Genomic DNA, 12,846 nt, shown 5'->3' on the forward strand with positions numbered 1-12,846 from the left:
CATCAAGCCTCTTTTCTTTTTCTTTTTGGCCTCGGCGCCCGCCGCGCTCGCTCCGCCACAGATACTTCGCCCGGGACCACAGATACTCGCCACAGATACTCGCCCTCCCACCAGGCGGTCTCCATTGGCTGCTTCTCACGATGTCCCCGCCTCTCATTGGTCGCCGTCAGTGCCGTTTCCTTCCCTCTCCCCTTTCCCCCACCCCCACCGCTTCACGCGCTGGTTGTAAGTAAGACGAGGGCGGGTTTGTGTGGAGATGCGGGTAAGCGAGGGGGGGGGGGAGAGAGCGACTGCGCTTGCGCGCTTTGGAGAAAAGAGTTCTCTGGAAAAGGGAAGGCGGTCTCCTTCTGAGCTGGCACCTGTCCCAATTCCCTCCTTCATAGGGGTTCCCCCTCCTTTACGCGGGGGGGGGGGTGTTGTCAGTTGTCAACCTTAGTCACCTTCGCACCTCCCCCCCCACCCCGCTTCGTCTTTGGCCTTGGATAAATAAATAAGCGCGTATTGAAACCTTGGTAGAAGGCCATCTGCACTGAAGTTGCATAAGAACTCGCGCCAAACTATTTTTGCTCAGGGGGTTTGCGTCCTGCTTGCCCTATAATGGCAGGCTGGGGGTTGTTAGCAGCGCCAAGGGATTGGTGGGAACAACAGCACACTTCCTAGTGTGGCATGTGGAGGCGCCCCCACAGTGAAGCACCAGCGAGGTTTAAGACCCATGATTGTTCCTCCTCAGACAACCGAAGGACTTCTGATGCTGGTGGTGATGTTTGCAGTCCAGATAAGGCAGGCTTGGGGTGGGGGCCCCCGTAGCATGGTTCGCAAAAGACACCAGCATCCCTTTCCCTGCTGTCTATCTTTTTCTTGTGTGCAAATTCATATTTGTTTGTGTGTGTGCGACTCAAAAGTGCATCTCCCCTCTGCCTCCCAGGTAGCTCTGTAATCTACATCGGGCGCGCTAACTTCAGGCTTACGGGATGTACTTCGTTATACACTGGATGTACACTGGAATAGCTCAGTTGGTAGAGCCCCACGTTGCGCAAAATATTCCTGTGTCGAGGGGGTTGGACTAGATGACCCTCGTGGTCCCTTCCAACTCTACAGTTCTTTGATTATAATATCTCCACCCTTCCCTTCAGTTTCCCAGCTGGGCTTGAGGGTATAAGTATTGGTGCTGGCATTGTGCCGTTGCTAAATGTCTGTGGTAGTATTTAAAACCCTTTTAATGTAAACCTCCAGCAATGTTACGCTGGTTAGAAGGTTACACTGCAGCAAGAGACTTTACTGATCTTACAGTTTAGCCCTAACTGCCTGTTCTGAAGTAAGCCCAGTTGAATTCAGTGGGGTTATACTTCCAGTTAAGTGGGGTTAGGATTACAACATTCAACAAACTTAGACTATGCTGTAAAGTACTGTACAGCCTTAAATATACCCATCCTGTGTTGTTTGTGCACGTATAAAGCAGTGAATTATTTATCTGGAGCAAAATCATACTTTTCATCTTCCTGTTGTTTGCAAGTTACTGCTATGTTTCCGTTACTGATAAAGAGCTGAATTTGCCCTATTAATGGATGCATAGCTTCCAACTCTATATCTCGTTGCACAGAACACCAGTTTTCTTGCTTTAGCATCAGCTGAATAACTTTGCCATTTATAAACAAGGTATTGACATTCTGAAATGTCGAGGAGCCAGAGCTGCATACTGTAAGATGCTGAAAATTATACAGACCTGTGGTATTTAAATAAAGATGTGCCTGTTTCCTAGGAAGTAGTGGTAGGACACATGTAAGTGTTGGTGTTAATGGCCCCAATACAAAGGGAAACAAAGAAGTAATTCCAAGTGTTTTCTACAGTCTTTTGTGGCAGTAGCATTCTGCCAGTATAAGGCAAAAGCCCTCTGAGATGTGTGCTTATAAAGTAGATTGCCTGTTGCTTAGTACAGAAGGGTGAGTCATCTCTGAGATGCTTCCATGGAAGTCAAGTACACATGTAGAAGTTCTTTCATGACCTTGGTACCTAGGTTCAAGATCTCATGGAAATGACTTGTTAATTGTGTTTACTCTCTGGTTTATTTAGAGTACCTTTTTCATCATGTACATTGTAACTCACCAAAGCTGTAAACAGTCCATCAATCACGTTTTCAGTCTCAGGTGGCTTGCTGAGCTGCTGGTGGTTACAGACAGCGAATTGGCTGTAGTCAGTTTTAGTGTATAACAAACATTATGTAAATTAATGGAAAGTTGAAGACGGGAAATTGTTACACTATAAGTGGTTGTGTAGGCATACCCTTAAATTCATTTTAAGCATCCGTCTTTGCTTCTTTAAGCAAGATCATCTTTGGTGGCTGAACACTCTTGATTGTGCAGGATACTAAAGGGCCTGGACTTTGCATGCATTTTAAGAAAGATGGTTGTCTGTTAACTTCACTAACAGTTGAGGTACAAGGTGAGATTTCTTACACCTCTTTCCTCACCATTCCCTTTCTTTCTTTCCATTCCCTTACTACCACTTTTAAAGGTAGTGTATTTAAAAACGATTGGCTCTTACTTTCTTCATTTTTTTGGATTCTGTTCCTGGTGAATAGATGTTCCAGTGACAGCACATCTCTCATTTTCTAGTGAGAGATGAGCCTTCCAGAAGTTCCTATTTAGCTGAAAAAGGCAGAGAGGAAAACCAGAAATATCAACAATGTGTTATGATGTAAGTGTGGGAATGCAGGAATAAAAAACCCCACTAAGGATTTATAACTGATACTGAAAAAACTTACAGCTTGAAGCTATGCTACTACTAAGCTCAGTGAGGCTGACTCTTGAGTAAATTGCATAGGATTGTAATCTTGTACTCAGTGGGGTTTTTAAGTAAGCGTACACAGAGTTGAACTGTTCACTAGGTAAACTACTGAAAAGTAATTAATAGTTTATTTAATTTACTACAAATTGTGTTCAACTATGTTTTATTTAAGGTGGAGCCATTGAAATTAACAGATCAAACTTATGCATGTTCATTAATTTCAGTGGGTCTATTCTGAGTATAATTTGGCTGATTACCACCCAAAGATATTTAGGAACATTGTACAACAATATTAGAGGCCTGTGTTCCAGCAGAGATGTTTAACAAAACTACTGGATTTCACCTAATCTCTCTTCAGTCCAATCCTATGCAGAGTTAGCCATGCCTAAGGCTGCAATCCTGTACACACTTACCTAGGGGCAAGTCTCATTGAATACAGTGGAGCTTAGTTCTCCGTAGACACGATTAGGATTGCCACTCTTTTAAATCGAGAGGTTTTGGCACACCTAATTCTGCATTGGGTTACAGCCTTAATTGTACCAAGGATACAGATTGTGCAATATTGGATGCAATCATGTGTGCATTGTTATAGATGTTATCTTCAATTATAACTTGGTTTATTTGAATTTACAACCAAAAAGGGGAAAACCCTTCAAAGTAACAGACTAATGGAACACTAAAAATTGCTGTGTAGTCCTAAGGGTTTCTCTAATAATCCTTAAATGTTAAATTCCTTATAATGATTTATGTGTTGCCAGCTTTCTTTGTGTGACAATAGTGCTGTTTTTCATCCAATTATAAAATTCTTCTACCGCAGACTTTTTTTGACATGATAAATATATTTCATTGTGTCTGTGTTTCAAAGAAACAAAGGAAATATTGAAGCCCAAGTCCATTAATCATCTTTAATCAGCCCATCATTTATTGCCTTTTCAGAAAGGAAAAGTATTTTCCTCACTATGATGATGATAATACTATATTGAGTCTCTAGTCTTCGTGCGAATAGTGGAACGTTGACTATGCATGCGACACATACGTCATTTATTTGGTACTAATGGGAATTAGGTTTCCAGTGAACAAGTGTATTTGATAATTTTCAGGATGCCTTAAGGTCTTTGAAACTTTGGAACTCTTAGAATTGGTAGCCTTTTGTTTATAGTCGTAATGTTATCACAGTGCATATATTAATAGTATCTTACTAGTGCTCCAAGACACTTTAGATTGATTGCCATTTAGATGCTGAAGATCTAAATAATTTTCTCCAGTCTTCCAAGCCTCGCTCCCACCCCCAGGTTTGTTGTATGTTCCAGTTGGATGCTCCAGAAAGTTTTGATGCATGGCAGGAGTACTGTTCAGTGTTCTTTTAGTTCAGCTAATGAGTTTCCTACCTACTGCTACTTGTGTTGTTTCTTTTCCACCCCAAGGTCATTTCCCCCCATAATATCTGTACTGTTGGTGAGGAAATGGATAGGTTTTCTTTGCATTAAACTTTCTTTTACATTATTACCATCGGTAACTAAAGCAGATTGAAAGTTTTATTTCCCGTAGAAGTTAGAAAATAAACAATAGCTGAAGGACCCTAAGGTTTTCTGTTTTTATTAACACATACCGGTAAGTTGTTGGGGAACAAATAGATTAAATAGGCTGGGCAACTTGTGACCCTGCCCTCAAACCGGAACACGGCACACTACTCATGCATTGTGGCCTGCCAGATGCCTGCCAGCCCCCTATTTTGTAGTCTCAGACAGACAGCAAAAACAGGTTTATCAAGCCCCTGGTGGGTCACCACATATGGGAGGTGGGTAACATTTAGCTTTGTTGCCACACATGGTGTGTGCCTGAATGAAAAAGTCTCTAGGGCTGCAGAGTCTGGAATACACTCAAATATAAAATACTGCTGTGTACACATTTGAAACGGTTGACTGCTAAATCAACAGTAAGGTAGATTTTAGAAGACTGGAAGGTATCTGACATAGTCCTAACCATAAAATGCAGCAGTTCTAGAGGTGGAACAAATAGATTTCACTAATGTACAGTAATGCAGTTTTGGCATTTCTGCCACTGTTTTAACTACAGATATTATCCCGCCCACTCTCTTCTGTCTTCCTTTTTTTTTTTAGCAATTGGGAAATAAGAGTTCAGTACCTTGCAGCAGTCCTTTTGGAATACTTTACTTGAAGCCAATATTTTTTAGGGTAGAGAGTAATTTTTTGCTAGTATTCCTGTAATGCTGAATTTACAAGCACACTTTCACCATAGGAAGGTTACTTGACAGAGATAAGTTTCTCAGAGACTGAAACTTGAAGGTATGAATATGAACTAGTTGTGTAATTTCTGTTTCTATAGGCATATAGACCCTTGATAAACATTTAAGTCTGACAGTTTAAGAATTAAGATGGACCCTCTACAGTGTGCTTTCATTTGGATTATAGAGAACAGCATATATCAGTTGTTAAAGGTTGTATATTAGGGAAGTACAGTAGTGTTGAGAGGTGGAAGATGTAGAGGACACAAGACCATAGCTGTCAACTTTCCCCTTTTTTAAAGGGAAATTCCCTTATTCCGAATAGGATTCCTCGCAAGAAAAGGGAAAAGTTGACAGCTATGCACAAGACTAGGGGTAGACAGGCCGTGGGGCAGCTCTTCCCCTTATGTACCGGTACTTCTTAAGTTATATTAACAGTGTGGTTTAACAAAAGTAAATCAAGTAAAATGGGTTGGGTCCAACGTTAGTTATCCTTAAAGTAGACTCACTGAAATCAATGGGCATGGCTAACTTAAGTCTATAAATTTCAGTGCATCTACTGTATCCAACTAAGTTCTGCTCAGTATAAATACAAAAATAACAATAAGCCAAATGCTACAAAATCCCAGAAGTAGATTATAACTGCAGGAATAAAACTGTATCCAAATACCGTAGCTTGGCAAAACTGTAGGTATCAGATGAACATCTTTGGAGAGGGTGTTCCACAATTGGGACTCTGGCAGCCATCTGCCTGATCTCGGATGGTGGTGGCACTTGCAGAAGACCATCCAGTTAATAAATGGGTCATAATATATGAATAGGAGCATAGGGAGAGAGGCAAGCCTTCATATTCTTGCAAGTCTTTAATTGAACATTTATTTTAACATTTGTCCTAGGTTTCAGGTCAAACTAACAGATCTGTTGAGTCATGTAAGCCTATTGCTCTCTTGTTCCCTTCCTTAAATATAGGATTGTAGATTTGTTATTTTTGTAAGTCATCTCCCCTTGCACATAATTGATTTATCTAAAATCTTGGTTAATGGACCTCCTGTTTCATATGCCAGCTGCTTTAATATCCTGAGATGTAGATTTAATAACCTTCCAGGTTTCCAAAATCAAGCTGAGCTTGAGAACAGGCCCCGCTCAATACTGTGGGGCTTTCCTCTGAGTAAAGACCCACTGATTTGGGCTTGTAAGATTCCCCCCCCCAAAAAAAAATTCTGTAATGCTTCAGACAGTCTTTTGAAGTATTAGTGCTCATCATTACCTTTCCCCAAAAGGTCCATGGCTCTTTTTAACCTGGGGATGCCTTTAATCATAATATTTAGCATTTATATAATGTGATTAGACTGTTCAAAGCACTTCATTTACAATTTCTTGTTGTAATTCTTCCAACAGCTTTGTAAGTTAAGACAGTATTGGTATTCCCATATTGCAAATGAGAGATTGAGGCTGAATGTGTGTGTAGCTTGTCTAAAGCTACCCAGGAAACTCATGGCAGAGATAAGATTCAAACTGGGGATTTCTTGATTCATAGCATAGTCTCTTAGCTACTACTCTACACCAGCACTTAGCAATCTAGATAATTAAACAAGGACGAGTAAGTAGCTGCTGCTGGGGAGGGATGGTTGTAATTTAGGATTGAGACTATGTGCAAGGAAGCTGGTAAAAATCATCTTGATGAACTCCCTCCTACAATTATTGTTTGCCTTGAGAGGGAAACTTCCATTGGCATCAATAGTGAGTAAAGAACGTAAGTTGAGTCCCCTAAGTTCACTCTGTAACAGTGAAAGTGCTTGTATAAGTTTTAAAAAATTGTTGAGATGGTGTTTTCATTAATTAAGTCATTTTTTCCCAGTCTTGCCACTAATGTAAAATGCAACTGTGTTCTGCACAAGGAAGTCTTGACCCACTGTGATGTAAGAGTAAATAAATGATTGTTTTGAGTTATGGCTTAGAAACTAAATTGAAATCTGCAAAAACCGTCTCACTTTTGGAGCCTTAAATTTGGCTTAGCTAAAGGTGTTTTTTTTAAAAATAAATTACTTTGACATTATTTTTTAGAGTGTTATGATAATCTAATTAAAAGAAGTATCACATTGTGGTTGCATGAAAGAGCAGATCCTGCTATATGTCAGCTTCACATATTACTAATACCCTAAATTCCTGGTCAGCCATTAATATCTTTTGTCTGAAGCCATATTTTGAATTGTACAAAATCTGAAAGATTGGCAACATTGAAGTTGTTAAAGGCTGTCTAACAGAATAATGTAGGTGTTCAAATCACAGTTATCTAAATTATAAGCTAAAGTCTTTAGTGTTTTGGTGTTGTTGTTTTTTAAAAAAAGCCAAGATAACTTTGCTTGTCCCTATGCATTCTATGTTCACAAGGACATATCCTTCAAGATACTCAAATTGATGTGGGGAAAGCGCCGTTAAACATGCTTGCAATATTCTTATTTCATCTATCACATCACATGTTCTGAGGTTTGGGTCTGGCAGTGAAAACTGACCCAATTAAATCCTTTAAACCACATGTTCAAAGGTATTCTTTTTTAAAAACCTATTAGTTCATACCGTAAGTTCTGGGACATGAATACTGGTGCTGAAAACGCTAGGTTCTCACTAGAACTGAGTGTTTAAATTCGTTTACTGTCCTACACTCCTGCAGCTTTGTACAGTGGACGCTTGGGTTGCGAACGCGATCCATGCAGGAGGCGTGTTCGCAACCTGCGCTGCTGTGTCCGCGCACCGTGCGCAATGCAATTGGCGCTTCTGCACATGCCTAGCTAGTTGAGCGGTATATAAATAATAAAATTATAATATTTATTATTAAAAATATCTCTAAGGTGTGTATAGAATACTGAAGCCACAGCAGACAATTAAAACAAAATGTTACAAAAATACACAGTTACATGTAACAGTGTTTCATTACTACAAATTTAAACACACACACACACACACACATACACATATATCCTACTTTTCCCCATTTTTAGTTTTTAAAAAAAATAAAGTTAAAACGCACACATATAACATGGAGTTGACTTTTTCTGCTTCTCCTCAAAGTAATAGGAACCTTGGAAGAACCCTACTAGATGCCCTTTTGGTTCACTACAATATTTCAATCTCATAGTGACTAACTAGGACACTGAGTGCAATAGTATTCTGTTACTCATGGTCCCCAACAACTTGTATCCAGAGGCATATTGCTCCAGTACTATATAGCCATTGATAGCTCTGTGAATAACTCCATGAATTTGTCCTTGCATGTAAGAGAGGGAGAATGGATGTTAATCAGAAGCAGAAAAATTATATGTTTTGAGGGAGGAGCCATTAATACTGAAAAGTGTTTCTACTTGATGTTGCCATTAGCAATTAAATGCAGTGTTGGGATTGCTTATGTGGTGTGGATGGGAAGGCATTGGTCACTGGCCTGAGGCACTAAAGTGAGGAGCTTTTGAGGAGAGGAGGAATGACTTCTGCTTTAGGGAAGGAAGAGCTAACAGCCTCCCTAGGAAAATCCCCAAGCTCCATGTGCAGCAAGCCAGGCCCCCTGGCTATTTTGATTAAGTGAAATGGAGCAGCAAGGAAGGAACCCGAGCTCAGAAATAAAACATTCAGGAGGATAAGCCCCTGTTCCTAGCTCCATTTGCGAAAATCATAATGTTTTAGCAATATTTTCTAGCAGAGCTCAACTTGAAAAACATGTTAACAGTGTAAGCTCAGATGTAGGATACATACAGAGAATCTTTTTGAGAAGTTGACGAGATTTCCTCCCTTCTCAAATTCCAAGTGAATATTATTAGTTGCAGCCTGGCATTCACCAAATTAAAGCAAGGATCGTAATCTTGCATCTTATGCTACTTTTAAGTACATACTAGTTGTGGGGATCTGGGTTTAATTACATGTACATATTAGCTGTAGGAATCTGGTTTTATAGTGATGTTTGATTGCAGCCCTTGGGTACAAGAGGAGTTGCCCAGATCCACAGTAGGAAACTTGGAAGGAGTGGAAAAACATCCCTTTGTATCGCTGTATCAAAAAAGGCAGCCAAATTCCTCTGTGCTGAGGGCCACATCGTAAATATATCATGAATCAAAAGGCAGCTGCAGCTGATTTGCATATCTTATTTGCAGATAATTAAGGTGATTTGCATAACTGATTTCATGTGCGTGTTGAACTACAATTAGTAGACAACATACATTTTACTTTTCTACACGTAGATGTCCTTGAGCCAGTCCTTGAGATTACCTTGTTATATGGTTTGGAAAATCAGCTGAGTTGAAAAAGGTAAAGAATCTTATCCCCTTATGTTACTTGCCTCCAACACTATTTGTAATTCTATTTTTAAAAATTATTCCTGCATTCGTGAGGGCTAGAAAGCTCAACCTAGACTCAGCACTTGGTTGCACACCATTGCACTTTTTTGGTTTTAAGTGGGGTTTAAGCTAATGCACATTGTATGTTGGTTACAAGTCTTATGCTACTGAATTCAGGGATTTGACTTCTATTAGTTTTAAAGGCTCTGGATTGAAAATGTTTTTTTTTTTTTTTTTTTTTTTAGGATACAGACTAGAGACACATATGTTTTGTACTTAGGCAGAAATCCTATCTATACTTACAGTACCTCATTGAGCTCAGTACATTAGCTGAGATTCCTGCATTGCAGGGTGTTGGACTAGATGATCCTTGGGTCCCTTCCAGCTCGATGATTCTATTATCTCTGCTGTAGTCTATGAGTAGAATATATTGAATTGTACTGAGTGTCTACTGAGTTTAAAAAGTTTGGGAATGGTGGAAGAGTTGATGTGAAAATAGCTAATAGAAAAATCCCATTAATTTTTAATTTTTTTTAAATGCGGAGAGGGAAAGCTTCAGTGAAATCTAGATACGTGTAGCAGATAATTTACATAAACACAGCTTTAGATCATGGCCTACACCAGGTATCTAATGTAAAATGAAACTTGTGTCAATGCGCAACCGTGCATGCGCTGTTCAACACTGAGATAAATCATTCTACCTGAGGGGGGGGGAGGTGATAGACTTATATCAATGAGAACCACTTGCAGAGCATCATTAACTACTCCAGCTGCTTCCACTGCAGAATCATAGAATTGTAGAGTTGGAAGGAACCATGAGAGTCATCTAGTCCAACCCCTGAAGAGAGAAGCCAGTCTTTAAACCATACTTTTCTCTTCAGCAGTGGAATACTGTTGCAGAAAAAATAATAATGAAGCCCTAGCACTGTGAATAATTCTTCACTGTGTATGTGATTTAAATCTCTGTGTGACCAAAAATGTGCTTCTAACGTATGTTAAATAGCTTGCATATATGTGTGGCATAATATTTTAACATTTTTAATAAGTGAAAGAAATATCACTGGTATAATGATAGGTGGCTACTTGGTATTTCACATCTTCCCCGCCTACACACACACACACACACACACACACACACACACAAAATCCCTGCAGGCTCTAGAAAGGAGACCTTACTTCCACAAGTGTGCATTTCATAGCTTTGACACCTCTGAATGACATAAAATCATTGTTTTGTTTGCTTGCTTTTGGCTTGTGAACCAAACAATGTTTATTTCTTGAAATGTACCTGACAGGAAAGGGCAGAACATGAAATGCATGTAGGAGAAATGGTTGAATCTTGAGATTAAATCAAATAACACTCCCCTTAAAATAAAAGTTTTGAGAACTGAAAATATATTCTCCCTTAATACCAATTACTTCCATTGAAGTGAATGGTGCTATACCACTTGGTATTATTATTACTTGCATTTATGACCGGCCTTTCTTCCAAGCAACATGTATTGTTCTTCCCCAGTCCTTTTTATCCTCACAACAACCCTGTGGGGTAGATCGAGGTGAGAGATACTGCAGTAGGCTCAAGATGACCCAGTCACATCTAGTCAAGCAATTTTGGGAGTGGGGATTAATAGTGCCATGGCTCCAATGCTTCTGTATTCCTGGAGATGCCTGTCAGAATTGGCAAGCATTATGCTTATATGGAAAGGGACCCAGGTGGCGCTGTGGGTTAAACCACAGAGTCTAGGGCTTGCTGATCAGAAGGTCGGCGGTTCGAATCCCTGCCACGGGGTGAGCTCCCGTTGCTTGGTCCCAGCTCCTGCCCACCTAGCAGTTCGAAAGCACGTCAAAGTGCAAGTAGATAAATAGGGACCGCTCCAGCGGGAAGGTAAACGGCGTTTCCGTGCGCTGCTCTGGTTCGCCAGAAAGCGGCTTTGTCATGCTGGCCACATGACCCGGAAGCTGTCTGCAGACAAACGCCGGCTCCCTCGGCCTATAGAGCGAGATGAGCGCCGCAACCCCAGAGTCGGACACGACTGGACCTGATGGTCAGGGGTCCCTTTACCTATGCTTATATGAACGAAATGAAACTTTGTTTTTCTTTTTACAAAAAGGCAGACATTGTTGCCACTGATTTTCTGCTATTGTTTACTCTCATCATCGGTTTCTCTCCACTGGCTGTAGTGATGGGGGCTGTTTTTTTCTGAGCCCCCTTCCCCCACTTCACAACAATGCCATGGAAAGATGAGAAAAATGATGAAGTACAGTAGTTGTAGGCCTAATGCTTGAAAATGCAGCTGCCTGGGACCTGGTTTGAAAACTGCTCAGGGGCTCCGCTAGTCTCGATTTGCTGTAATTTCCTTCAATAAATATTTGTTTCCCACTGGCTGTCTACCACAAGTAGAAACAGGATGTTTTAATTTGTGCAACTCAAGGGCTAAGAAAACATTAGGAAGATTTGATTTGTGGACTTTATTTCATGTACGCATCTTATTACTATATTTTGAGATCAGAACAACATTTTCCCCAGGTTGCAGTGGCTGGGTTGGGTACTTGCTCTGCCATCAGATCCAAGCATTTTTGGTGTCTTGGGCTGCTGACCAGGGTGTCACTTATATTTGTACAAAAGGTCAATTGAGAAGCTAAGCTTGTGTCTTGTAGCCTGCAGTGGTATAGGAAGAAACAGATGCACAGTAGGGGCACCTTACAATTTTTTTTAGTACATGAAAGAAAATATAAAAATTATCACTGCAGCTAAGAGTTTACTAGATTTGGGCCATATAATCATATCCTTCTTCAAAATGCACTGAAGGTATTTTTCTGACTACCGGTAAATATCCTTTCAGTGGAGTTATTAACTTTGTTCTGAACAAGTGTTCATCACCATGGCAATGGAGAGTAGAAAGGACAGGACAGATCTCTCTGCCACTGCTCTTCTTGCTACCAACCTCACAGGATGGGGAGCTCACTGTGTAAATCTAAACATTGAAGGCCTATGGTCTGCTGTGGAAGTGTTAATGAGCATCAATTGGCTAGAGCTTTCAGAGCAGCTCACCTAGCCCCACAACACTTTGCTCCTCTTCTCCAACTCGGCAATGTCCTAATCTGCATGGAATCAACCACAGTGAAATCCAACATCAACAGACAAGGAAACATCCAATCTTGGGAGCTTCATGCGGAAGCATCCCTGCTCCTTAGCTGGGTAGAACACAACATCCAGTCAATCACAGCCGAGCACATCTTTGGTCTCCTGAACATGCAAGCAGACTGGCTGAGCCACAGGAAATTGGACCAAGTGCATACATCTGTTTTTCAACAGCTGCTGTCAAAATTTGGCCAATGCCAAGTGGACCTCTTTGCCTCAGACTGGAATCATCAGCTCCAGTCATCAGTGGAGGCATCATGGCCACCAGGTCTTCTCTACTCCTTCTCTCCCCATCATTCTGAGGGTCCTCCAGAAAATCAGAGAAGAGACAGCAAGTGTTCTCCTCATAACAC

The 12,846-nt window shown here is 40.7% G+C and overlaps 1 protein-coding gene across 6 annotated transcripts in view; it reads left to right on the plus strand.

Annotated features, from left to right (window-relative positions):
- The window catches only part of NEK7 (NIMA related kinase 7), a 78,320-nt gene that overhangs the window by 451 nt on the left and 65,023 nt on the right, over nucleotides 1-12,846 (plus strand). For 2 of the 6 annotated variants that reach the window (XM_033151428.1, XM_033151431.1), the window contains exon 2: nucleotides 9,256-9,321. The exons of the other annotated variants lie outside the window; for them this stretch is intronic. The gene's annotated coding sequence lies outside the window, so the exon portion shown is untranslated. The remainder of the gene's footprint in view (nucleotides 1-9,255; nucleotides 9,322-12,846) is intronic. 6 annotated transcript variants of the gene reach the window in all.

The sequence above is a fragment of the Lacerta agilis genome, chromosome 6, assembly GCF_009819535.1.
Source record: "Lacerta agilis isolate rLacAgi1 chromosome 6, rLacAgi1.pri, whole genome shotgun sequence".
Classification (NCBI taxonomy): domain Eukaryota; kingdom Metazoa; phylum Chordata; class Lepidosauria; order Squamata; family Lacertidae; genus Lacerta; species Lacerta agilis.